Source organism: Rhinopithecus bieti, unplaced genomic scaffold (assembly GCF_001698545.2).
Source record: "Rhinopithecus bieti isolate Rb0 unplaced genomic scaffold, ASM169854v2 scaffold_32008, whole genome shotgun sequence".
Classification (NCBI taxonomy): Eukaryota; Metazoa; Chordata; class Mammalia; order Primates; family Cercopithecidae; genus Rhinopithecus; species Rhinopithecus bieti.
Window position 1 is genome coordinate 2,495,549 of NW_016814433.1, and position 8,340 is coordinate 2,503,888.

The following is an 8,340-nucleotide window of genomic DNA, read 5'->3' on the forward strand; positions in this document are numbered from 1 at the left end:
AAAAAAAAAAAAAAAAAAAAAAAAAAAAAAGTGGAGAGTTTATATGTTAACTTCTTTATTTTAATTTATTTATTTATTTATTTTGAGATGAAGTTTCACTCTTGTCACCCAGGCTGGAGTACAATGGCACAATCTTGGCTCACTGCAACCTCTGCCTCCCACATTCAGGTGATTCTCCTGCCTTAGCCCCCAGAGTAGTTGGGATTACAGGTGCCTGCCACCATGGCTGGCTAATTTTTTTTTTTTTTTTTGTACTTTTTAGTAGAAACGGAGTTCCACCATGTTGGTCAGGCTGGTCTCAAACTCTTGACCTCAGGTGATGCACCCACCTCAGCCTCCCAAAGTGCTGGGATTACAGACGTGAGCCACTGCACCCGACCATATGTGTGAACTTCTGAATTGGCTGATTTTAGGTGGTAGTAGCTATGCCTGAGTGTATAGAAGGTAGAGCTATCTTGCTCTCTCATTCCTAGATGGTGCAAATCAGCCTGTGGAAAACTGACAGGAGCGGTGCTCACTGCTCATTCTGATTTATTTCATGGTTTTCTTTTCTCATTCTGAAACCATTCTATCAAATGGCAATAGACTGTTCCTGTCCACCCCCATGAAGTAATCATGTACCACACGAATAATACACAATGAGATTGCTTTTCCACTTATAAAACATGACCAGTTATGACTCATTCTGACATTTCAAAGCCTAAGAATTCCAGGGGCACTACTAGAAGCATCTGTCTACCTTTCCAGCATGATTCATGCATTCGCTTCAGCTTCTATTAACCCTTGCCATTCTTTTTTTCCCAAACCTGGAAGTAGGTTAACTGTAAGATAAGTGTATCTTTTCATTCCAGATGACAGGCAGGATGTGCAGGTCACTTTACTCAGTGCCTGGCATTAAGCTTGTGGTGGACCCACTACGTGGACAGTTAAACTCCCAGCCTTCTGCCTTCCCCCAAGGGTCACACCACGTTCACGTTCACCTTGCTACAGCCACTAAACAGACTTGACTCAGCTTTCCCTTCAGAGTCATGAGACAGCTGCCACTGTTCCAAAATCTCCTGCCCTCATAAGGAAACACCCATGACAGGAAGGTAACAAGCACGGCTCCTCTTCCACAGCCCTTTTTTTATTTTATTTTATTATTATTTTTTTATTTTTTGAGAAGGAGTCTCACTCTATCACACAGACTGGAGTGCAACGGCATGAACTCAGCTCACTGCAACCTCCGCCTCCTGGGTTCAAGTGATTCTCCTGCCTCAGCCTCCCCAGTAGCCGAGATTACAGGCGCCCGCTAATTTTTGTATTTTAGTACAAAAATTAGTTAGCCCGCTCACCCATGCCTGGAAAATTTTTTATTTTTAGTAGAGACAGGGTTTCACCATGTTGGCCAGGCTGGTCTCAAACTCCTGACCTCAAGCAATCCACCTGCCTCGGCCTCCCAAAGTGCTGGGATTACAGGTGTGAGTCACCATGCCCGGCCCATGGCTTTCTTACACTGTGTGTCTGTGTCTTTTCTCCTCTTGTAAGGACACCAGCCATATTGGATTAAGGGCATGCCCTACTCTGACATGACCTAATCTTAATTTATTACATCTGCAACGACCCTATTTCCAAGTAAGACCACCTTCTGAGATACTGGGGGTTAGAACTTCAACCTTTCTTTTGGAGGACACAATTCAACACATAACAGGTGGTGTGAGACACCCCTGTATAATAAATAGTCTCTGCATTACCTAAATCCAAATATTTTCTGTAGTTTATGACCCAAAAGTCCTTTTTTTTTTTTGAGACAATGCCTCGCTCTGTCACCCAGGCTGGAGCGCAATGATGTAATCTCGGCTCACTGCAACCTCCGGCTCCCGGGTTCAAGCGATTCTCCTGCCTCAGCCTCCTGAATAGCTGGGTTTACAGGTGCATGCAACCACACTCAGCTAATTTTTGTATTTTTAGTAGAGACGGGGTTTCACCATGTTGGCCAGGCTGGTCTCCAACTCCTGACCTCAAGTGATCCTCCCGTCACGGCCTCCCAAAGTGCTGGGATTTCAGGCGTGAGCCATGCACCCGGTCCCAAAAGTCCTTCTGATATAGGACTCTGCTATTATAGGAGTTCAAACCAGTCTAACCGAACAAGCATCACACATCTCTTCCACAGTCTCATCCCCTCCTTACCTAAAACTCCTTGTCTCCAGGAGCAACCTAGAAAATTTATGTGATCACCAAAGAGCAGTTTTATCTCCTTCTAACCAAAGTCCTTTTTCAGAAGAGGGTCTTGTATAACTTTGAATAACAGAGGTGTGTTTGCATAATTCAACAGCCAGCATGAGAAGTTACCCAAAATTAAAGAACAGTCTTCTTTCAAAATGCATTCTTGCCATCCGCCTGGACAACATAGCAAGATCCCATCTCTACAAAAAATTTTTTTTAATTATCTGGGCATGCTGGTAGACACTTGTGGTCCTCGCTACTTGGGAGGCTGAGGCAGGAGGATCCCTTGAACCCAGGAGTTCAAGGCCACAGTGAGCTGTGACAGTGCCACTGCACTCCAGGCTAGGTGACAGAGTGAGGACAGCCTGTCTCAAAGGGAAAAAAAAGTGTTCTTGCCAGACAGAGGAACATTCAGGGTGGTGGTAGTTGTTTTAATATGTGAAAATGTAGCTTTTAAGCAACACTATTTTGGCCAGGCACGGTGGTTCACACCCATAATCCCAGCACTTTGGGAGGCCGAGGAGGGCCAATCACTTGAGGTCAGGAGTTTGAGACCAGCCTGGCCGACATGGTGAAACCCTGTCTCTACTAAAAATACAAAAATTAGCTGGGCATGGTGGTGGGCGCCTGTAATCTCAGCTACTCGGGAGGCTGAGGCAGGAGAATCACTTGAACCTGGGAGGCGGCGGTTGCAGTGAACCAAGATTGTGCCACTGCACTCCGGCCTGGGCGACAGAGCCACACTCCATCTCAAAAAAATAAAATATACTTGGGAGGCTAAAACAGGAGAATCACTTGAACCTGGGAGGCAGAGGTTGCCGTGAGCTGAGATTGTGCCATTGCACTCCAGCCTGGGCAACAAGAACAGAACTCTGCCTCAAAACAAATAAAAATAAAATAACACTGTTTTGTTGCATCAGCTGTGCCCGATCAGCTGAACTTCTTCTCGGTCCCTGCCTCACTTTCTGAGTATGCTTAAGGTACAGAGCCTGTCACCAACTGAATGCCCTAATTTAACCTAATCCCACTCCAAGCATTCCAGCTTCTCAGAGCTGTGACAACCTCCCCTTTCTGCCCCTTCCTGGTGCCTGCAACCTGCCTGACATCATCCTCTCCCAACCAGGCTGAATTGTTTGATTATGTTTGCACTGTGGGGGTGACCATTATAGCATGATCTTAACTCACTCATTTATTTATTGGCTTTTAATTTAAATCATACAATTTATGCAGGTAGAAAATCCAAGCAGTGCAGAAAGACATTAAATGAAAGGCCTGCAGTAGATAATATTTGGAGCAGCCAATGAGGCCTCTTTGTCACCAGCATCAAACCCCTGTGTAACCATTATCCTGCCCCACCACCCAGGCCTCAGTGACAGCTCTCCTTAGTCATAGCCCTAAATTGGGGGTGGGTATGAACAATAGACAATGTAAGTCAGCTGCATTTCTGAATGGATTTTCAAACCTCTAACAAAAGCAAACTTCTGAAAGCCAACACGTGATTCTACATGGCAAGAGTCAGGCCATAGAGGAGAGAAAAGATTTTTTGAATTTCAAAGGTTTGACTTTCAACACCAACGGCCAACGTTTCCATGACGTAGATCATAGAGGTGACTGCCTAAGGCTGAGTCCAGAGACGAGACAATAATCCAGGGCTAGCCTCACTGCATTGCAGAATGAGATCCAGTTCCACTGGGGAGAGAGACAGGAGGATCAGAAAGTGAGTCACAGTCGTGGTTCATTGTAAAAGGGATCAGAGCTCTGCCCACTGATAGGGTCGAACTTCTGGGAACAAGGATGATGGAATGTGCATGGGGTTGGGGTTGAACAGAGCAGAAAGGGTTGTGCTTTGCTTCTCAGGTGAAGGGCAGGCAAAAGACATCAGGGAGACGCCCTTGCAGCAGCAGGCACCAGTGACAGAAGGCAGGGATGACAGCTGGTGTGTGGGCAAAGGGAGCCGAAGAAAAACTCTGTATCTCCCATCACCCCAAAGAGCAGCAAGAGAGTTATCTAAAGATTCCTGCATCCTCAGAGGTTTGTGTAAGAGGTAAGGTTGAGCCAGCAGACACAGAGGCATGGTACATGGGGCAGGGGGGATGCAGGGTGACCTGTGCTACCAGGAGCCTGGAGAACAGAAAGAAGTGTGGACAGCTCAGGGGAGGAAGAGAGAGAAGGAGAAGCAGACCCCTGTGAGAAGGCCCCACTCCAAAGAGATACATCATCCCCAAGAAAAGCAGGGAGAAAAGGGAAGGGAAAGAATCCAGAATCGATGGAGGCCAAAAAGGACAGAAAACCTAGCAGTGACTGGTGATTCAGAGTCGGCCAGGTGGTTTTCTGCTGTTGGTGATAACGTGTGCACCAGAGCAATGCCAGGGTCTGGTAGAGAGAACTAAGTAAAATTCCCGTATGAGCCCTGGGGGTGTGGGACACCTTGTCTGCTCCTTGGGAACTTCCTTCCCTCCACCCACCTCCCAGCACCAGGAGCTGAGATTACATCAGTGGAGGGGCAGCTGTGGTTCCCCGTCCTGGGCTCTGTCCATAAGGTAGGACAGAGAGCTGGACTAGTGATGGCCAGGGGATGGGAGCACAGAGGAAGGAGTCCAGAGTTACAGAGGGACTTAGAACTGTAGGAAGTTCCTTTTTCTACAGGGAATGGAGCAGCCTACCCTGAAAGAAGTCATTCTGTTTTATTTTGTTTGGAACAGCATCTCGCTGTGTCATCCAGGCTGGAGTGCAATGGCCCAGTCTTGGCTCACTGCAACCTCCACCTCCAGAGCTCAAGCCATCCTCCCACCTCAGCCTCCCGAGTAGTTGGGACTACAGTCATGAGCCACCACACCTGGCTAGTTTTTGTATTTTTTGTAGAGATGGAGTTTCGCCATATTGCCCAGGCTAGTCTCGAACTCTTGGGCCCAAGCAATTTGCCCACCTCAACCTCCCAAGGTGCTGGAAGTACAGACGTGAGCCACTGTGCCTGGCCATGAAAGAAGTAATGTTTCAACTGAGATCTGAAGGATGAAGAGATATTTACCTTTTTAAACATTTAATTGCATTATTTATCTATTTATTTATTTTAAGTAGAAATAGAGATGGGGGTCTCACTATGTTGCCCAGGCTGGTCTTGAGCTTAACTGATCTTTCCACCTCAGCTCCCCAAAGTGCTGGGATTACAGGCATAAGCCACCATTTAATTCTTTTATTTTATTTATTTAATTCTTTTATTTTATTTATCTATTTTTTTGAGACGGAATCTCGCTCTGTCGCCTGCCCAGGCTAGAGTGCAATGGCGCAATCTCTGCTCACTGCAACCTCCGCCTCTCGGTTTCAAGCGATTCTTCTGCCTCTGCCTCCTGAGTAGCTTGAGATTACAGGCGTGCGCCACCACGCCCAGCTAATTTCTGAATTTTTAGTAGAGACGGGGTTTCACCATGTTGGTCAGCCTGGTCTCGAACTCCTGACCTCGTGATCTGCCCGCCTCAGCCTCCCAGACTGCTGGGATTACAGGCGTGAGCCACCGCGCCCAGCCCTTTTATTTTTTAAATTGGCAAATAATGATTTCTGTATTTGTGAGGCACAGTGTGATGTTTTAATATATGTGTAGTTATGGGATGATTAAATAAAGATAATTAACATACCCATCACCTCAGATACATTTTTTTGTGTGTGGTGCAAATATCTAAAATCTATTCTCTTAGCAGTTTTGAAATTTACATCGTTACGAACTTTAGTCCCCATGCTACATAATCAACCTGGAAAGCTTATTCCTCCTGTCTAACTGGAACCTTGTACCCTTTGATGTGTGTCTCCCACTCTCACTCCCTTGCTTGCCTGCTTGCCCCTAGCCTCTGGTAACCACCATTCTACTCTCGATTTCTATGAATTTGACTTTTCTTTTTTTTAGATAGAGTCTCGCTCTGTTGCCCAGAGGCTGGAGTGCAGTGGCGCGATCTCAGCTCACTACAACCTCCGCCTCCCAGATTCAAGCAATTCTTCTGCCTCAGCCTCCCGAGTAGCTGGGACTACAGGCACGCGCCACCACACCCGGCTAATTTTCATATTTTTAGTAGAGACGGGGGTCTCACCATGTTGGCCAGGCTGGTCTCAAACTCCTGACCTCGTGATCCACCCACCTCAGCCTCCCAAAGTGCTGGGATTACAGGCTTGAGCCACCACACTGGGCCGAATTTGACTTTTCTAGATTCCACATATAAGTAAGATCATGAGGTGTTTTTCTGTGCCTGGCTCATTTGAAGGATGAGTAGATTCTAAACCGGGGGAAGATGGGACTACCAAGATGATCATGAAGGCCAGTGGAGCAGCATACAGGTCAGGGACAGAGGGGCAAACTCGGACCATGAAGGCAAAGCCGAGCAGACAGTGCCAGCCACAGGAGGATGATGCAGTCACCCGAAATGTGTCCCATCATCTGAGCTGTCCCTCATTCCCAAGCTCCCACATGTTCACGGAGGCCCATCCTGACATATATGCTGCCTTTGAAGGTCTGGACAAATACCTGAGACACACGTGGGCAATGTTGACTTCTCTCCACCCCAGATGTAGGTGCTCCTAGGCTGGGAACCTCATCAGCTCTTCCTGGAGTGGACGGCAATCAGGTGGGGGTCCTCCAGCTGGTGGAGTGTTCTCAGCCTCGGGCCAAAATGCCTAAAAGTGAGAGGGCCGGTGGCAGCTGTCTTTGGGCTCTAACCAGCTCCTGGGGCAGCAGGTTCCCATGGAGCCTGATGGACAGAGGTCAGGATCCCGTAGGGGAGGGTAATATGGCAGGATGAAGGCTGGGCATGGAGCCCTTCTTACTGGGGCTCTCAAGGGCAGCCATGTTACAAATCAGGACATTACAGGTCAGTCACCAGCTGCGGGACTTGGGGGAACATGGTCATCCATCCTGGGGACATACACAGATGGGCAGTGGGGGACAGCAAAAGTCCCAGGAGGTCAGACACCCCTGATCCCTTCAACAGTGCCCTGGCCTGGCCCTAGCAGCTCTCAAACCCTCCACACACAACATTGCAGGGTGATCTCAAACCTGCTGAGTTCCTGTGCCTGCTTCTCCAGCTTGTTCTCCACACTGTACCATGTAGTGCCACTCACATTGCAGGCTGGAGGGGAGGGTGGCTCAGCACTCGCAAGGTTGCTCCCACCCCTGCCTTTGTCCCGGGAGCCCACCAGACACTTCCAGCCACACTCCTTCGGGGTCTCTCACCTGCCTGCTGTTCCCGATCATGTTTCTGTACCTTGACTTCCAGAGCAGTCAACCTTTTTTCGCAAACTTCCACCTGAAAGATAGGGGAACTCAGTCGCCAAGAGTCAGTTCCCCCCACTCCCCACCAGCCTCACTCCAAGCCAGGCTCACCCTGGGAATTCAGTGGCAGAACCTCACCCACATTACTTGACGTGAAAGGACTGAGAAGTTTTCAGGGCCTGCAGGTCCATCTGTGTGGAGAACCTGATCAGGTGGGAATGTGTTTGGGGTGATCAGAGCTGAGACTCATCAGGTGGCCTCTGTGCCAGCACTGAGCAGGACACTCACACACAGTCTCTCCTTCAGTCCTCACAGTCACCCAGTGGGGCAGGCACTATCATAGTCCTGATGTTATAGAGGATGAAACTAAGGCTCAGAGAGGTAACATGATCTGTCCATGTTGTACAGCTAGTAAGAAAGAGCTGGGATTCAAGGCTCTGGTGTGTTTGACTACAAAACACCTAGTGCCTCCTCATGGATCCATCACCGTCGTCATCACAGTCCAACACTGCCCTCATGTCTGTCCCACAGGTGCCACACAACTGACCCAAAGCTGCCCTCATCGCTGTCCCTGAACACTCTGCCATAATTGCCTATATTAGTTCATTCTCGAACTGCTATAAAGAAATACTTGAGACTGGGCAATTTATGAAGAAAAGAGGCTTAATTGGCTCATGGTTCTGCAGGCTGTACAGGAAGCATGGTGGCACCTGCTTAGCTTCTGGGAGGCCTCAGGAAACTCACAATCATGGCAGAAGGCAGAGAAAGCAAGCCATCTTACATGGCTGAAGCAGGAGAAAGAAACTAGGGGGAGGTACCGGCCAGGTGCAATGGCTCACGCCTGTAATCCCAGCACTTTGGGAGGCCGAGGCAGGTGGATC

At 48.4% G+C, this 8,340-nt stretch overlaps 1 pseudogene; it reads right to left on the bottom strand.

Moving 5' to 3' along the window:
* Window positions 1-8,022, bottom strand: part of LOC108514283 (peptidyl-prolyl cis-trans isomerase FKBP3-like) — a 14,231-nt pseudogene extending 6,209 nt beyond the window's left edge.
* Window positions 8,023-8,340: the final 318 nt, after the last annotated feature.